Raw genomic sequence first — 9,620 nt, 5'->3', positions numbered from 1 at the left:
ACGAAAGTCTCTTATAAACCAAGACATTCTTGGAACGTTCTTCGAATGTCTTACAAACTGATCTCGCCTTAAATAGTTGTGCCGAAGAATTCTGGCCGACTCTAGACAAGATTTCATCAATCATGTCTCCGGGTAGGTCTCTTAAAATATTGGGTTGTCTATCCATTTTGTGTTTTTAAACTGTAAAATAGACAAGAGTTAGATTCATAAAAAAATACTTATTAATACAAGCAATTTTTACATATATCATAAAGCATAAGAACACTATATTACATATATTACACCACACGAATACAACTATCTTATTCCGACTCGTTCGTTTCTTCTTCTTCGGTTTTGGTTCGTTTTGCCAAGTTTCTAGGGATATATGATGTTCCCCTAATACGAGCCGTCGTTGTCCACATTGGTTTAGAAAAACCTGGTGGTTTAGAGGTTCCCGGGTCATTGTTACAACTTAAGGACTTCGGGCGTTGACGATACATATAAAGTTCATCGGGGTTGGAATAAGATTTCTCTATTTTTATGCCCTTTCCCTTATTATTTTCTTTTGGCTTTTTAAATTCAGTTGGGGTAATTTCTATAAACTTAAAATAAACATTTTTCAACTTAAAACATATAATTATATTGAATTAATGAGGTAGTTTAATAGAATTTTACATTAGTGTGTCCTATTGAGTTTGTTAGGATGCATTAGTGAGTCTGGACTTCGACCGTGTTTACTTGAAAAATGATTGCTTAACAAATTTTGTTGGAAACTATATATTTTTAACATGTGAATATTATGTGATATATTAATCTCTTAACGCGTTTGATATTATGTGATAGATGTCTACCTATAGAACAAGTCCCATTGACTCACCTAATAATAATGAAGAGTCAAATGTAAATTGGAATGATTCGTGGACTGATTCACAAGTTCCCGAAGAGGAACCGGAAGAAGAGTCGGAACCGGAAGAAGAATCGGAACCGGAAGAAGAATCGGAACCGGATGAAGAAATAGAACCGGTGGGGGAAATAATAAAACGGTTAAGTAAAAGAAAATCCTCAACCAACCGACCAAGGTTAATTATGGTCAATGGTGTTTCCGCCAAGGAAGCAAAATATTGGGAGGATTACCAATTCTCCGATGAATCGGATTCCGACGAGAATTCCGATGATGTTATAGAAATTACCCCAACTGAATTTAAAAAGCCAAAAGAAAATAATAAGGGAAAGGGCATAAAAATAGAGAAATCTAATTCCAACCCCGATGAACTTTATATGTATCGTCAACGCCCGAAGTCCTTAAGTTGTAACAATGACCCGGGAACCTCTAAACCACCAGGTTTTTCTAAACCAATGTGGACAACGACGGCTCGTATTAGGGGAACATCATATATCCCTAGAAACTTGGCAAAACGAACCAAAACCGAAGAAGAAGAAACGAACGAGTCGGAATAAGATAGTTGTATTCGTGTGGTGTAATATATGTAATATAGTGTTCTTATGCTTTATGATATATGTAAAAATTGCTTGTATTAATAAGTATTTTTTTATGAATCTAACTCTTGTCTATTTTACAGTTTAAAAACACAAAATGGATAGACAACCCAATATTTTAAGAGACCTACCCGGAGACATGATTGATGAAATCTTGTCTAGAGTCGGCCAGAATTCTTCGGCACAACTATTTAAGGCGAGATCAGTTTGTAAGACATTCGAAGAACGTTCCAAGAATGTCTTGGTTTATAAGAGACTTTCATTTGAAAGATGGGGGATATCACATTGGGAAACCCATAAGTTACGATGTGTTTACTTTGACGCATATATTGCGGGGAACCCAAATGCTATTTTACGCAACGGGTTAAGAAATTATTTTGACTCAATATATCCGAATATTGGACTTCGTGATTTAGAAAAAGCGGCTAACATGCAACATAAAGAAGCATGTTATGCTTACGGATTAGTAATGTTCGCTTCTCACCAAAGTGAGAACAAGAACATCGGGCTACAACTATTAAACAAAACGTTTCCACAAGTGACAGAGTCGGTAATTGGGGTAAGAAATGAGGTTTTTAGATTATTACGGGACTGTTGGACATTACGTAACCCTCGTCCCTTTGACGACGTTACAACACGCTGTCTTATCAACGGCCATAATGGTTATGTTGCACAAGACCAAGGATGGGAAGTAGTCCTAGTAAAACCAGAATGAATGACTTGTTTCTGGACGTATGAATTACGTGTCTTTATTGCCTTTGCTGAACGACTTGTGTACTAGCTAGAATTATCTTCACAACTATCTTGTATCAAAGTTATTGTGTGCTATATTTCATGCTTTATGTAAAATAAGCGGTATTGTAAGTTTGTAAAATATTGTATAAAAGTTTGAACGCGAAATATTATTATAATCAGTTTTTCATATAGAATTGTAGTAGTTGAATTGTATATTAGCTACTAAGTATGAACTTAACGGGTAGTTACTACCCGAATTTAAACTTATAAAACGCTAATATGAAGAAAAAGCTTTTATAAATGAGTTCATATTATGCTACAAAATACTATTAACTACTCTTAATATTCTGTATGATTAACTTGTTCCATTTAACTATTTTGAAGGAAATGGCACCGACTACTCGACACACCGTGAATATGAATGAAGAGGAATTCCGTACTTTTCTAGCTTCAAACATAGCCGCAGTACAGGCTGCGCAACATACCAACAATAACCTTGGATCTAGCAGTACAGGAAATCGTGTAGGATGCACCTACAAAGAATTCACTGCCTGCAAACCTGTGGAATTTGATGGAACCGAAGGACCGATCGGATTGAAACGGTGGACCGAGAAGGTCGAATCGGTGTTTGCCATAAGTAAGTGTACTAAAGAGGACAAAGTAAAGTACGCTACGCATACCTTCACAGGTTCTGCGTTAACATGGTGGAATACCTATCTAGAGCAAGTGGGACAAGACGATGCGTACGCACTACCGTGGTCAGCATTCAAGCACTTGATGAACGAGAAGTACCGTCCCAGAACCGAGGTCAATAAGCTCAAGACAGAACTTAGAGGGTTACGAACCCAAGGATTTGATATTACCACGTACGAAAGACGATTCACAGAATTGTGCCTATTGTGTCCGGGAGCATTCGAAGATGAGGAAGAGAAGATCGACGCGTTTGTGAAAGGATTACCGGAAAGAATCCAAGAAGATATAAGTTCACACGAGCCCGCCTCCATACAACAGGCATGTAGAATGGCTCACAAACTCGTGAACCAAATTGAAGAAAGAATTAAAGAACAGACTGCTGAAGAGGCCAATGTGAAGCAAGTCAAAAGAAAGTGGGAGGAAAACGGTGATAAGAATCACCAATACAACAACAACAGCAATTACAACAATAATCGCAACAATTATCCCAACAATCGCAACATCAATCGCAACTACAACAAACGGCCCAACAACAACAACAACAACAACAACAACAACAACAACAACAACAACAACAACAACAACAACAACAACTACAACAATCATCCCAACAACAATAATAACCGCAACAACAACAACAATCAGAAGCAGCTATGCCAAAGGTGTGAAAAGAATCACTCGGGGTTCTGCACCAAATTTTGCAACAAGTGTAAAAGAAATGGTCATAGCGCGGCGAAGTGTGAGGTCTACGGACCAGGGGTTAATAGAACGAAAGGAACAAATGGTGTCGGAACGAGTAATGGCGGAGCAAGTAGTGTCGGAGCAAGTTATGCCAATGTAGTTTGTTATAAATGTGGAAAACCGGGCCACATTATTAGAAATTGCCCGAACCAGGAGAACACGAATGGACAAGGCCGTGGAAGAGTTTTCAATATTAATGCGGCAGAGGCACAGGAAGACCCGGAGCTTGTTACGGGTACGTTTCTTATTGACAATAAATCTGCTTACGTTTTATTTGATTCGGGTGCGGATAGAAGCTATATGAGTAGAGATTTTTGTGCTAAATTAAGTTGTCCATTGACGCCTTTGGATAGTAAATTTTTACTCGAATTAGCAAATGGTAAATTAATTTCAGCAGATAATATATGTCGGAATCGAGAAATTAAACTGGTTAGTGAAACATTTAAGATTGATTTGATACCAGTAGAGTTAGGGAGTTTTGATGTGATAATCGGTATGGACTGGTTGAAAGAAGTGAAAGCGGAGATCGTTTGTTACAAAAATGCAATTCGCATTATACGAGAAAAAGGAAAACCCTTAATGGTGTACGGAGAAAAGGGCAACACGAAGCTACATCTTATTAGTAATTTGAAGGCACAAAAACTAATAAGAAAAGGTTGCTCTGCTGTTCTAGCACACGTCGAGAAAGTACAAACTGAAGAAAAGAGCATCAATGATGTTCCCGTCGCAAAAGAATTTCCTGATGTATTTCCGAAAGAATTACCGGGATTACCCCCACATCGATCCGTTGAATTTCAAATAGATCTTGTACCAGGAGCTGCACCAATAGCTCGTGCTCCTTACAGACTCGCACCCAGCGAGATGAAAGAACTACAAAGCCAATTACAAGAACTTTTAGAGCGTGGTTTCATTCGACCAAGCACATCACCATGGGGAGCTCCTGTTTTGTTTGTCAAGAAGAAAGATGGTACATTCAGGTTGTGTATCGACTACCGAGAGTTGAACAAACTTACCATCAAGAACCGCTACCCACTACTGAGAATCGATGACTTATTTGATCAACTACAAGGCTCGTCTGTTTATTCAAAGATTGACTTACGTTCCGGGTATCATCAAATGCGGGTGAAAGAAGATGATATTCCAAAGACTGCTTTCAGAACACGTTAGGGTCATTACGAGTTTATGGTCATGCCGTTTGGTTTAACTAATGCACCAGCTGTATATATAAAACATATGTATACATCATTGTTTGGTATTGAAGTTTTTAATTATATCAGTTAGTATGTATTTATTACGTCAATTGCATTTTTGTAACAACGATCTCCGCTTTCACTTCTTTCAACCAGTCCATACCGATTATCACATCAAAACTCCCTAACTCTACTGGTATCAAATCAATCTTAAATGTTTCACTAACCAGTTTAATTTCTCGATTCTGACATATATTATCTGCTGAAATTAATTTACCATTTGCTAATTCGAGTAAAAATTTACTATCCAAAGGCGTCAATGGACAACTTAATTTAGCACAAAAATCTCTACTCATATAGCTTCTATCCGCACCCGAATCAAATAAAACGTAAGCAGATTTATTGTCAATAAGAAACGTACCCGTAACAAGCTCCGGGTCTTCCTGTGCCTCTGCCGCATTAATATTGAAAACTCTTCCACGGCCTTGTCCATTCGTGTTCTCCTGGTTCGGGCAATTTCTAATAATGTGGCCCGGTTTTCCACATTTATAACAAACTACATTGGCATAACTTGCTCCGACACTACTTGCTCCGCCATTACTCGTTCCGACACCATTTGTTCCTTTCGTTCTATTAACCCCTGGTCCGTAGACCTCACACTTCGCCGCGCTATGACCATTTCTTTTACACTTGTTGCAAAATTTGGTGCAGAACCCCGAGTGATTCTTTTCACACCTTTGGCATAGCTGCTTCTGATTGTTGTTGTTGTTGCGGTTATTATTGTTGTTGGGATGATTGTTGTAGTTGTTGTTGTTGTTGTTGTTGTTGTTGTTGTTGGGCCGTTTGTTGTAGTTGCGATTGATGTTGCGATTGTTGGGATAATTGTTGCGATTATTGTTGTAATTGCTGTTGTTGTTGTATTGGTGATTCTTATCACCGTTTTCCTCCCACTTTCTTTTAACTTGCTTCACATTGGCCTCTTCAGCAGTCTGTTCTTTAATTCTTTCTTCAATTTGGTTCACGAGTTTGTGAGCCATTCTACATGCCTGTTGTATGGAGGCGGGCTCGTGTGAACTTATATCTTCTTGGATTCTTTCCGGTAATCCTTTCACAAACGCGTCGATCTTCTCTTCCTCATCTTCGAATGCTCCCGGACACAATAGGCACAATTCTTTGAATCGTCTTTCGTACGTGGTAATATCAAATCCTTGGGTTCGTAACCCTCTAAGTTCTGTCTTGAGCTTATTGACCTCGGTTCTGGGACGGTACTTCTCGTTCATCAAGTGCTTGAATGCTGACCACGGTAGTGCGTAGGCATCGTCTTGTCCCACTTGCTCTAGATAGGTATTCCACCATGTTAACGCAGAACCTGTGAAGGTATGCGTAGCGTACTTTACTTTGTCCTCTTCAGTACACTTACTTATGGCAAACACCGATTCGACCTTCTCGGTCCACCGTTTCAATCCGATCGGTCCTTCGGTTCCATCAAATTCCACAGGTTTGCAGGCAGTGAATTCTTTGTATTATAAACTAATTAAATTATATAATTAATATATTTTGTAGTTTTCATATTAGTAAGAGATTAATGTATTATTTCAGTTGGTATCCGAGCGTTGGTCTTAGAGAACCAGAATTTTGCATTAGTGTGTCTTATCGAGTTTGTTAGGATGCATTAGTGAGTCTGGACTTCGACCGTGTTTACTTGAAAAATGATTGCTTAACAAATTTTGTTGGAAACTATATATTTTTAACATGTGAATATTATGTGATATATTAATCTCTTAACGCGTTTGATATTATGTGATAGATGTCTACCTCTAGAACAAGTCCCATTGACTCACCTAATAATAATGAAGAGTCAAATGTAAATTGGAATGATTCGTGGACTGATTCACAAGTTCCCGAAGAGGAACCGGAAGAAGAGTCGGAACCGGAAGAAGAATCGGAACCGGAAGAAGAATCGGAACCGGATGAAGAAATAGAACCGGTGGGGGAAATAATAAAACGGTTAAGTAAAAGAAAATCCTCAACCAACCGACCAAGGTTAATTATGGTCAATGGTGTTTCCGCCAAGGAAGCAAAATATTGGGAGGATTACCAATTCTCCGATGAATCGGATTCCGACGAGAATTCCGATGATGTTATAGAAATTACCCCAACTGAATTTAAAAAGCCAAAAGAAAATAATAAGGGAAAGGGCATAAAAATAGAGAAATCTAATTCCAACCCCGATGAACTTTATATGTATCGTCAACGCCCGAAGTCCTTAAGTTGTAACAATGACCCGGGAACCTCTAAACCACCAGGTTTTTCTAAACCAATGTGGACAACGACGGCTCGTATTAGGGGAACATCATATATCCCTAGAAACTTGGCAAAATGAACCAAAACCGAAGAAGAAGAAACGAACGAGTCGGAATAAGATAGTTGTATTCGTGTGGTGTAATATATGTAATATAGTGTTCTTATGCTTTATGATATATGTAAAAATTGCTTGTATTAATAAGTATTTTTTTATGAATCTAACTCTTGTCTATTTTAAAGTTTAAAAACACAAAATGGATAGACAACCCAATATTTTAAGAGACCTACCCGGAGACATGATTGATGAAATCTTGTCTAGAGTCGGCCAGAATTCTTCGGCACAACTATTTAAGGCGAGATCAGTTTGTAAGACATTCGAAGAACGTTCCAAGAATGTCTTGGTTTATAAGAGACTTTCGTTTGAAAAATGGGGGATATCACATTGGGAAACCCATAAGTTACGATGTGTTTACTTTGACGCATATATTGCGGGGAACCCAAATGCTATTTTACGCAACGGGTTAAGAAATTATTTTGACTCAATATATCCGAATATTGGACTTCGTGATTTAGAAAAAGCGGCTAACATGCAACATAAAGAAGCATGTTATGCTTACGGATTAGTAATGTTCGCTTCTCACCAAAGTGAGAACAAGAACATCGGGCTACAACTATTAAACAAAACGTTTCCACAAGTGACGGAGTCGGTAATTGGGGTAAGAAATGAGGTTTTTAGATTATTACGGGACTGTTGGACATTACGTAACCCTCGTCCCTTTGACGACGTTACAACACGCTGTCTTATCAACGGCCATAACGGTTATGTTGCACAAGACCAAGGATGGGAAGTAGTCCTAGTAAAACCAGAATGCATGACTTGTTTCTGGACGTATGAATTACGTGTCTTTATTGCCTTTGCTGAACGACTTGTGTACTAGCTAGAATTATCTTCACAACTATCTTGTATCAAAGTTATTGTGTGCTATATTTCATGCTTTATGTAAAATAAGCGGTATTGTAAGTTTGTAAAATATTGTATAAAAGTTTGAACGCGAAATATTATTATAATCAGTTTTTCATATAGAATTGTAGTAGTTGAATTGTATATTAGCTACTAAGTATGAACTTAACGGGTAGGTACTACCCGAATTTAAACTTATAAAACGCTAATATGAAGAAAAAGCTTTTATAAATGAGTTCATATTATGCTACAAAATACTATTAACTACTCTTAATATTCTGTATGATTAACTTGTTCCATTTAACTATTTTGAAGGAAATGGCACCGACTACACGACACACCGTGAATATGAATGAAGAGGAATTCCGTACTTTTCTAGCTTCAAACATAGCGGCAGTACAGGCTGCGCTACATACCAACAATAACCTTGGATCTAGCAGTACAGGAAATCGTGTAGGATGCACCTACAAAGAATTCACTGCCTGCAAACCTGTGGAATTTGATGGAACCGAAGGACCGATCGGATTGAAACGGTGGACCGAGAAGGTCGAATCGGTGTTTGCCATAAGCAAGTGTACTGAAGAGGACAAAGTAAAGTACGCTACGCATACCTTCACAGGTTCTGCGTTAACATGGTGGAATACCTATCTAGAGCAAGTGGGACAAGACGATGCGTACGCACTACCGTGGTCAGCATTCAAGCACTTGATGAACGAGAAGTACCGTCCCAGAACCGAGGTTAATAAGCTCAAGACAGAACTTAGAGGGTTACGAACCCAAGGATTTGATATTACCACGTACGAAAGACGATTCACAGAATTGTGCCTATTGTGTCAGGGAGCATTCGAAGATGAGGAAGAGAAGATCGACGCGTTTGTGAAAGGATTACCGGAAAGAATCCAAGAAGATATAAGTTCACACGAGCCCGCCTCCATACAACAGGCATGTAGAATGGCTCACAAACTCGTGAACCAAATTGAAGAAAGAATTAAAGAACAGACTGCTGAAGAGGCCAATGTGAAGCAAGTCAAAAGAAAGTTGGAGGAAAACGGTGATAAGAATCACCAATACAACAACAACAGCAATTACAACAATAATCGCAACAATTATCCCAACAATCGCAACATCAATCGCAACTACAACAAACGGCCCAACAACAACAACAACAACAACAACAACAACAACAACTACAACAATCATCCCAACAACAATAATAACCGCAACAACAACAACAATCAGAAGCAGCTATGCCAAAGGTGTGAAAAGAATCACTCGGGGTTCTGCACCAAATTTTGCAACAAGTGTAAAAGAAATGGTCATAGCGCGGCGAAGTGTGAGGTCTACGGACCAGGGGTTAATAGAACGAAAGGAACAAATGGTGTCGGAATGAGTAATGGCAGAGCAAGTAGTGTCGGAGCAAGTTATGCCAATGTAGTTTGTTATAAATGTGGAAAACCGGGCCACATTATTAGAAATTGTGTATCGACTACCGAGAGTTGAACAAACTTACCATCAAG

The sequence above is a fragment of the Rutidosis leptorrhynchoides genome, chromosome 5, assembly GCF_046630445.1.
Source record: "Rutidosis leptorrhynchoides isolate AG116_Rl617_1_P2 chromosome 5, CSIRO_AGI_Rlap_v1, whole genome shotgun sequence".
In the NCBI taxonomy this organism is placed as follows: Eukaryota; Viridiplantae; Streptophyta; class Magnoliopsida; order Asterales; family Asteraceae; genus Rutidosis; species Rutidosis leptorrhynchoides.
This window is presented reverse-complemented; position numbering follows the sequence as displayed.